This window comes from Diaphorina citri, unplaced genomic scaffold (genome assembly GCF_000475195.1).
Source record: "Diaphorina citri unplaced genomic scaffold, Diaci psyllid genome assembly version 1.1 scaffold2206, whole genome shotgun sequence".
NCBI lineage: Eukaryota > Metazoa > Arthropoda > Insecta > Hemiptera > Psyllidae > Diaphorina > Diaphorina citri.
The window spans coordinates 32,836-40,460 of NW_007379631.1; positions in this window are offsets into that span (position 1 = coordinate 32,836).

The window sequence follows — 7,625 nt, forward strand, 5'->3', positions numbered from 1 at the left end:
GACACACAGACAGACAGACAGACAGACACACACACGGACCAATGGCTGAAACTTTGGATTTAGGCTTTAGGGACCTCAAAACGTGTTTTGACACTAAAAACTGACCATCGAAAATTTGACCCGATTACATTACTTTCCTTCCTATAGGATAAGGAAAGTAAAAAAAACTTGTGCTAACATCACACGACTTTCCTTATAACTAACTACTGGATTTTTATATTTATTTAAATGTCGTATGTGGGCACCTTTAATAAATAAATAGGTACATATATTTAACCTTCATTAAGGTTCGAAATACCGCTAACCGCAAACTGCCAAAATGTGGTCAAAATACTGCTAAACGTTGCTCCGCTAGTCCGCTCTGATATATTGGGAGTTTTATAGGTATAGTTTTAGAGGGGTCTGGGAGTTCAGTGATACCCTTGATAAGAGGAATTCTTGTGCATTACAAGTCAGAAGTCCTTCCCACATAGGATAAGGAAAGTAAAATAAAAAGTTTAGAGGAAATATTCTCTGAAATTTCTACTTATTAGGATGCTGGGATGTTGAACGCCAAAAACTTTCAACGTTTCTCCCGGTGTTGTCTGATTTCCGGCAAAAACAAATAGAGTGAACAGTTTGGACAATATTTCTCAACTTCGGGATGTTGTTTGCTAAACTTTGTGGTCAGGTTGGTGAGTTTGGTTTTATTATTTGAATTTCAAGACGGATGGGGATGGGTGGGGACGGATGGGGGCGGTCGGGTGGGGGAGAATTTTGGGGAAGGACAGGTTGGGGTCCGTTCGTCCCCCTCGGGATAGAAGTTAGATGGTGAATTGTCTCGGGTGTCCCACAATGTCCTGTCTTGTCTACCTACTAGATGTTCAGTCAACTATGCATGCAGGTCAGGAAAAAGGGCCTCTATTATGAGAGCCCCAAGGCTTTGGGACGAAAATAGAATAATTGATAAGTAAATTTCCTTCTATTTTAAACTTGTCAAATTTCATCAAAATCTGACAAACCGTCAGGGTTTTACTGTGGAAAAATAGACAAACTAAATAAAATCGCCAAAGTCCCATAAATCTGTGATCATTAAAGGGCTGTTCTTTTGATTTGAAATTGAATATACAACCTTCGAATACGAAGTTCATAGGCGGCGATAGGGGGGGGCTTGGGGGGCTTAAGCCCCCCCAAAGGTATCAGGGCCTCTTACACGTCCAATATGGAACCGGCGTTAATATTAGAACGTAGAAAATTGAAGCAGGACTTTTATGATTGTGTAGAGTCTAAAAATTAATATTGGTCTCCAAAATTAAGTTTTAAATTTCTTTCCAACAATATTCATTTCAATTTCTTTCAAACGCAAAAAAGCGAGGTTTATAGGTATACAAGATAGGGAAGAGGTTCATATTGGGCTCGTTCCACCATGTCTGGCTCAATAATAAATTCCTTTGTTTCCCGAAGGAAAGAAAAGGAAAGTACACGTAGGAAATAAAAAAATAGGAAAAACTGTTCACACTTGACTTTACTGGGAGTGAGCGGTGAGTGCGGTGTAAGCAATTAGCGCAATTTGTTTAGAGATAAGAACTTGCATATGTAAGAACATGGAACAAGATATTATATACAACCTACGTGAACGTTCAAGCCAGAAGCTTTCTTCAGTCAAGTTCATTTCCATGCTGACTTAAATTCACAGAGAACAAAAACGTAAAGAAAACGAGGACGAAGAAGAAGGAAGAAGAAGGAAAAAGAAGAAGACGAAGGAGGAGAAGAAGACGAAGGAGGAGAAGAAGAAGACGAAGGAGGAGAAGAAGAAAAAGATGACGAACAAGAAGAACTGTAATCAAATGCAGAGAGTATGTATGGATTTTGAGCGAAATGTGATTACAGACGTAGGTACAAATACATTATTTCGTAGAACAAAGAAGACGATAATGATGAAGAAGGGGAGAGGAATAACAAGAAGCAGAAAAGAAGAAGGAGAAGAAGAGGGAAAAGAACAACAAGAGCAAGAAAATTTCCAAGTAGGTATCTACCTAGATTCTTTGAAAATTCCCTTAGTAAACAAACGATAATATCTTTCAGCGGGAGCCCAAAAAGCAATAGGTAAGTACCTATTAAGCTTTTTCTTCTACGAAGGTAATGATTTTTTTTCCAAGAAAGTATATTACTTAGGTAGAAATGAGCTTTTCCTTCGATCTTCGAGTCATGATTTCAAAGAAAGTATCAGCTTGATTTTCCAAGAAAGAAAATTTCAAACTTGTCGCCAAGAACTTGCATATGTAAGAACATGGAACAAGATATATACAACCTACGTGAACGTTCAAGCCAGAAGCTTTCTTCAGTCAAGTTCATTTCCATGCTAAATTCACAGAGAACAAAAACATAAAGAAAACGAGGACGAAGAAGAAGGAAGAAGAAGAAGAAGACGAAGGAGGAGAAGAAGACGAAGGAGGAGAAGAAGACGAAGGAGGAGGAGGAGGAGAAGAAGAAGAAGGAGAAGAAGAAAAAGACGAACAAGAAGAACTGTAATCAAATGCAGAGAGTATGTATGGATTTTGAGCGAAATGTGATTACAGACGTAGGTACAAATACATTAGAACGCCCCCAGCAGAGTTTGATATTTCAATGAAGTGAAAATGATAGAAAAACATACTCAACACACTCATACCAGTCCCAACATACAACTTCCGTTCCCAACTTTGAATTCCGTTCCGAAGGATGTAAAAACGAGAAAAAACTCCGAGAGGAACATAAAACAAATTTTCTACCTGGTTTGTGCATATTTGAAAAAAAAAACTTGTGCTAACATCACACGACTTTCCTCATAACTACTGGATTTTTAGTCCGTCCTTCCTTTATTATTACAATAGTAATAAAAAGGTATAAGGGACGGATTATTACAATAGTAATAAAAAGGATGTGGTCAAAATACTGCTAAACGTTGCTCCGCTAGTCCGCTCTGATATTGGGAGTTTTATAGGTGGTATAGTTTTAGAGGGGTCTGGGAGTTTGGTCAGGAATTCAGTGATACCCTTGATAAGAGGAATTCTTGTGCATTACAAGTCAGAAGTCCTTCCCACATAGGATAAGGAAAGTAAAATAAAAAGTTTAGAGGAAATATTCTCTGAAATTTCTACTTATTAGGATGCTGGGATGTTGAACGCCAAAAACTTTCAACGTTTCTCCCGGTGTTGTCTGATTTCCGGCAAAAACAAATAGAGTGAACAGTTTGGACAATATTTCTCAACTTCGGGATGTTGTTTGCTAAACTTTGTGGTCAGGTTGGTGAGTTTGGTTTTATTATTTGAATTTCAAGACGGATGGGGATGGGTGGGGACGGATGGGGGCGGTCGGGTGGGGGAGAATTTTGGGGAAGGACAGGTTGGGGTCCGTTCGTCCCCCTCGGGATAGAAGTTAGATGGTGAATTGTCTCGGGTGTCCCACAATGTCCTGTCTTGTCTACCTACTAGATGTTCAGTCAACTATGCATGCAGGTCAGGAAAAAGGGCCTCTATTATGAGAGCCCCAAGGCTTTGGGACGAAAATAGAATAATTGATAAGTAAATTTCCTTCTATTTTAAACTTGTCAAATTTCATCAAAATCTGACAAACCGTCAGGGTTTTACTGTGGAAAAATAGACAAACTAAATAAAATCGCCAAAGTCCACGAAGTTCACCGGGCTAACCACTAAACAGTGTGTATTTGGGTATTCTTGAACTTTGTGTCCCGTTCGTAAATCGAACCCCGGACCCTGAAATTCTCAGTTAAGTTATTCCACAGCATTCTCACAACATTGTGGTGACTTCACAAGAATTCACAATGAATTCTGTTGCTAGCAGCATTATACCTGTTTATAATATTATTTGTGTTATTTCCAGGCTATTTATATAACGTAGCTATATTTATAATTAAGTATTTGTATTAGTTTTCTTTTTTTTTCAGAGCATTTTCTCCAATGTAGAGCATGGCAACAGAATTAAACATTGTTTCTTAATTATTTCCTTCCATTCTTCTGTCTCCTCCTGTTCCTTCTTCTAACTTCTCTGCTTCTTCCTTCTAATCCTTTTTATTCTTCGTCTTGTTCTCCTTCTCTCCTCCTCCTTTTCCTTTCTTTTTCTCCTTCATCAAATTTCATCAAAATCTGACAAACGTATTTTTCCACAGTAAACTGTGGAAAAATAGACAAACTAAATAAAATCGCCAAAGTCCCATAAAACTGTGATCATTACAAGGGCTGTTCCTTTGATTTGAAATTGAATATATACAACCTTTTCGAATACGAAGTTCACCGGGCTAACTACTAAACAGTGTGTATTTGGGTATTCTTGAACGTTGTGTCCCGTTCGTAAATCGAACCCAGGACCCTGAAATTCTCAGTTAAGTTATTCCACAGCATTCTCACAACATTGTGGTGAATTCACAATGAATTCTGTTGCTAGCAGCATTATACCTGTTTATAATAGCATTTGTGTTATATCCAGGCTATTTATATATAACGTAGCTATATTTATAATAAATTAAGTATTTGTATTAGTTTTCTTTTTTTCAGAGCATTTTCTCCAATGTAGAGCATGGTAACAGAATTAAACATTGTTTCTTAATTATTTCCTTCCATTCTTCTGTCTCCTCCTGTTCCTTCTTCTATAACTTCTCTGCTTCTTCCTTCTAATCCTTTTTATTCTTCGTCTTGTTCTCCTTCTCTCCTCCTCCTTTTCCTTTCTTTTTCTCCTTCTTTCCCCTTCTCCTCTCTCTCTCTCTCTCTCTCTCTCTCCCATTTTCGCTCTTGTTTCATAACACCAGACTCCTCCATCTTCCTTTTCTTCTCCTGCTTCTCTGTCTTCTCTTCCTTACCCCTCCTTCACCTCCTCCCCTTTCTGTTAGCAATTTCCGCTCTTGTTTCTCTCAACAGACGAATTCGTTGGCTTTATTATTGTTTTCTTTCGCTTTCCCTCTCTCTCTCCCATTTTCGCTCTTGTTTCATAACACCAGACTCCTCCATCTCCCTTTTCTTCTCCTGCTTCTCTGTCTTCTCTTCCTTACCCCTCCTCCTCCCCTTTCTGTTAGCAATTTCCGCTCTTGTTTCTCTCAACAGACGAATTCGTTGGCTTTATTATTGTTTTCTTTCGCTTTCCGCTCAACATGATTTGGAATTTAGTTTAATTTAACTCGGGAGTTATTTTTTTGTTCACGAGGATCCAAAATCTGCCTCTGTGGAAAATCAACGAGACAGAAATGGAGCAGGAAAGAGAGAGAGAGAGAGAGAGAGAGAGATTTACAATTCTACAGGAAATGTTGTGCTTACCTATCTACCTAGATACAAATACATATTTATGTATTTGTAAAATGAGTAAAGAAGGATTTTGGTAATCCACCAAAAATTGTGAAGAGGCTCTCAGCTTCCCCACAAAATCCACAAAAGATTTTAGAAATGTTTCAAGGAAACCCAAAGGATAAAGTTTCAGGTTTTGGAGAAAATCAGAGAAACAAAGCAGATACCTAGGTACTACTACTACCTATTGACCCATTTCATCTTAACAATATAACGGTAAAACAATTTTCTAAAACAACAACAGAAGAAGATTGAAACGGACCTTGGGAAGTTCTGTAACGTTTACAAAAGATGCATCGGATTTGTATTTAGAAACAAGAAAGTATACAAATCTTCTTTTTCTCCTGCTGCCGATGCTTCTCTTCTTCTTCCTCTTGTCCTACTCTTCCTTCCTTTTCTTCTCCTTCCTCTCCTTTTCTTTGGAACGTATTCAATGTGAACTAGTTCAATACAAATTGATGTATCGCTACTTGGAAAAACTATCAAAAAACTGGAGGGAAAGAAGAACTTCCCTCGTCTAATTCCTCATTAGAAAGAAAAGATGGAACAAGAAAGTTTAGGTATCTCTCTTGTTCTGCTTCTTCATCATTGTTGTCTTTTTTTCTGTTTATAAAATAAAGGATTAGAGGGTCTTCGTAGCCAAGACATAGGGTATATGTATGTACAACAGCTTTCAGATTGAAAATGTTACAGCATAAAACCCTAAATATTTCCCCTAAATAACCTAAATATTTCAAATGAATTTTCATAGCGAATAGCTTCCTAGTGACGCGAAAAACCCCCAAAACACAACTCTTACCCAAAGGGAATTTAGCTAAAATAGCCATGGGGTCAGAAGGAATTAAAGTGGTGATAGAATATGTCTGTCTAAATTTTCAATTTTCCACATTATCTAATAAATTAATGTTTAATGAAGGTGACACGTGTTTGCAACTTTTTGACGGCCAAGTTAGATACATATAGGTAAATCATTGGTAATTTGATACATTAAGCTCGCGCTGCTCTCCAAGATACTTATATAGTACCCTCCAAGATATCAAGGCTCGCAACAAAATTGTTGAAATAAATTTTAGAACTTACTTCCTTCGCTCAATGAAAATCTCTAAGAAAGTGGATCAGTGTAAAAATAGCAAAAAGTAAGACAGCAAGACAGACACCTATAGTCAAGACTCAAGTTCACATTTATGACATTTAGCTTCCTCCTACTTATCTTACTGCCCTCATAACACTTTACTACGTGCTTCAATCATAACGAGTGCAAAATGACCGGTCATGTCATTCTTTAAACATGACATACAGTTCTAGGTAGGTAGGTTGGTAGGTACAGGACTCGTCAAAATGGAACTCCTTCTAACATGACTAGAAAACTGTATAAAGGACCCTCCCACCCACTCTCCCACTCAGAAAAGGGTGCTATGGCCCCATCGGGACCAACATCTAATAAGAAAATGTCCTTCGCCTGTTGAACATTTCGGTCAAATTCCATGCAAATCGGACAAACCGTTCGAGAGTGTTATGATGAGACAAGCAAATAACCAGACAAGCAAACACACAGACAAGCAAACACACAGACAAGCAAACATACAGACAAGCAAACATACAGACAAGCAAACACACAGACCAGCAAACACGAAAAAAATGTCATCTAGTTTAAACTTAAAACTTATTTTGTCGTTCATTCATATAAATGTCGAACAAATATAAAGACAAAATAACTGAAAAATTGTCATGCTTAAAATTTCCTCCGTTCCTTCAATCGTTCAAAGCAAAGGTGAATTGGAATTACAGGAATCCGACAAGATTTCCAGTCACCCATTCCCTTACGATGCATGTTTTCCCACACAGAATATTATAATTAGAATACGAGGGGGAGAAATTACATTAAAAAATCCCAGTAGGTAATTCTTTTTGCTGAGGTAAAAAAAAAGTTCAGACTTTTTCCCTTCCTCTCACTTTTACATAGTAAATCGCTGGGGATATTTTAATTTAAAGTTTACGGGGAATCCCTCTCTCTCCCTTCCTCCCCCCCTCCCCTCTCTCTCCCATGACAGGATGTATCCTTAAGGACTCTAAGGAGGGGGAAGGCAGGCATTTTGCATACTAATGTGACTCATCAGGACAAATCTGAATAATTAAGGATTCTCGTGATTTTTTACCTTTCAAAGAGGTTGTGGGTAGGAGGAACCTATTAGGCATATTAGAGAGGACAGGCATAAGGGAACATCTGACTGGGAACAAGATGACAAGAACACCCTTGAAGAATAAAATTAATTTTAAAATGCTGTGTAGATGTAAATTTAAATAAAAAGAAAT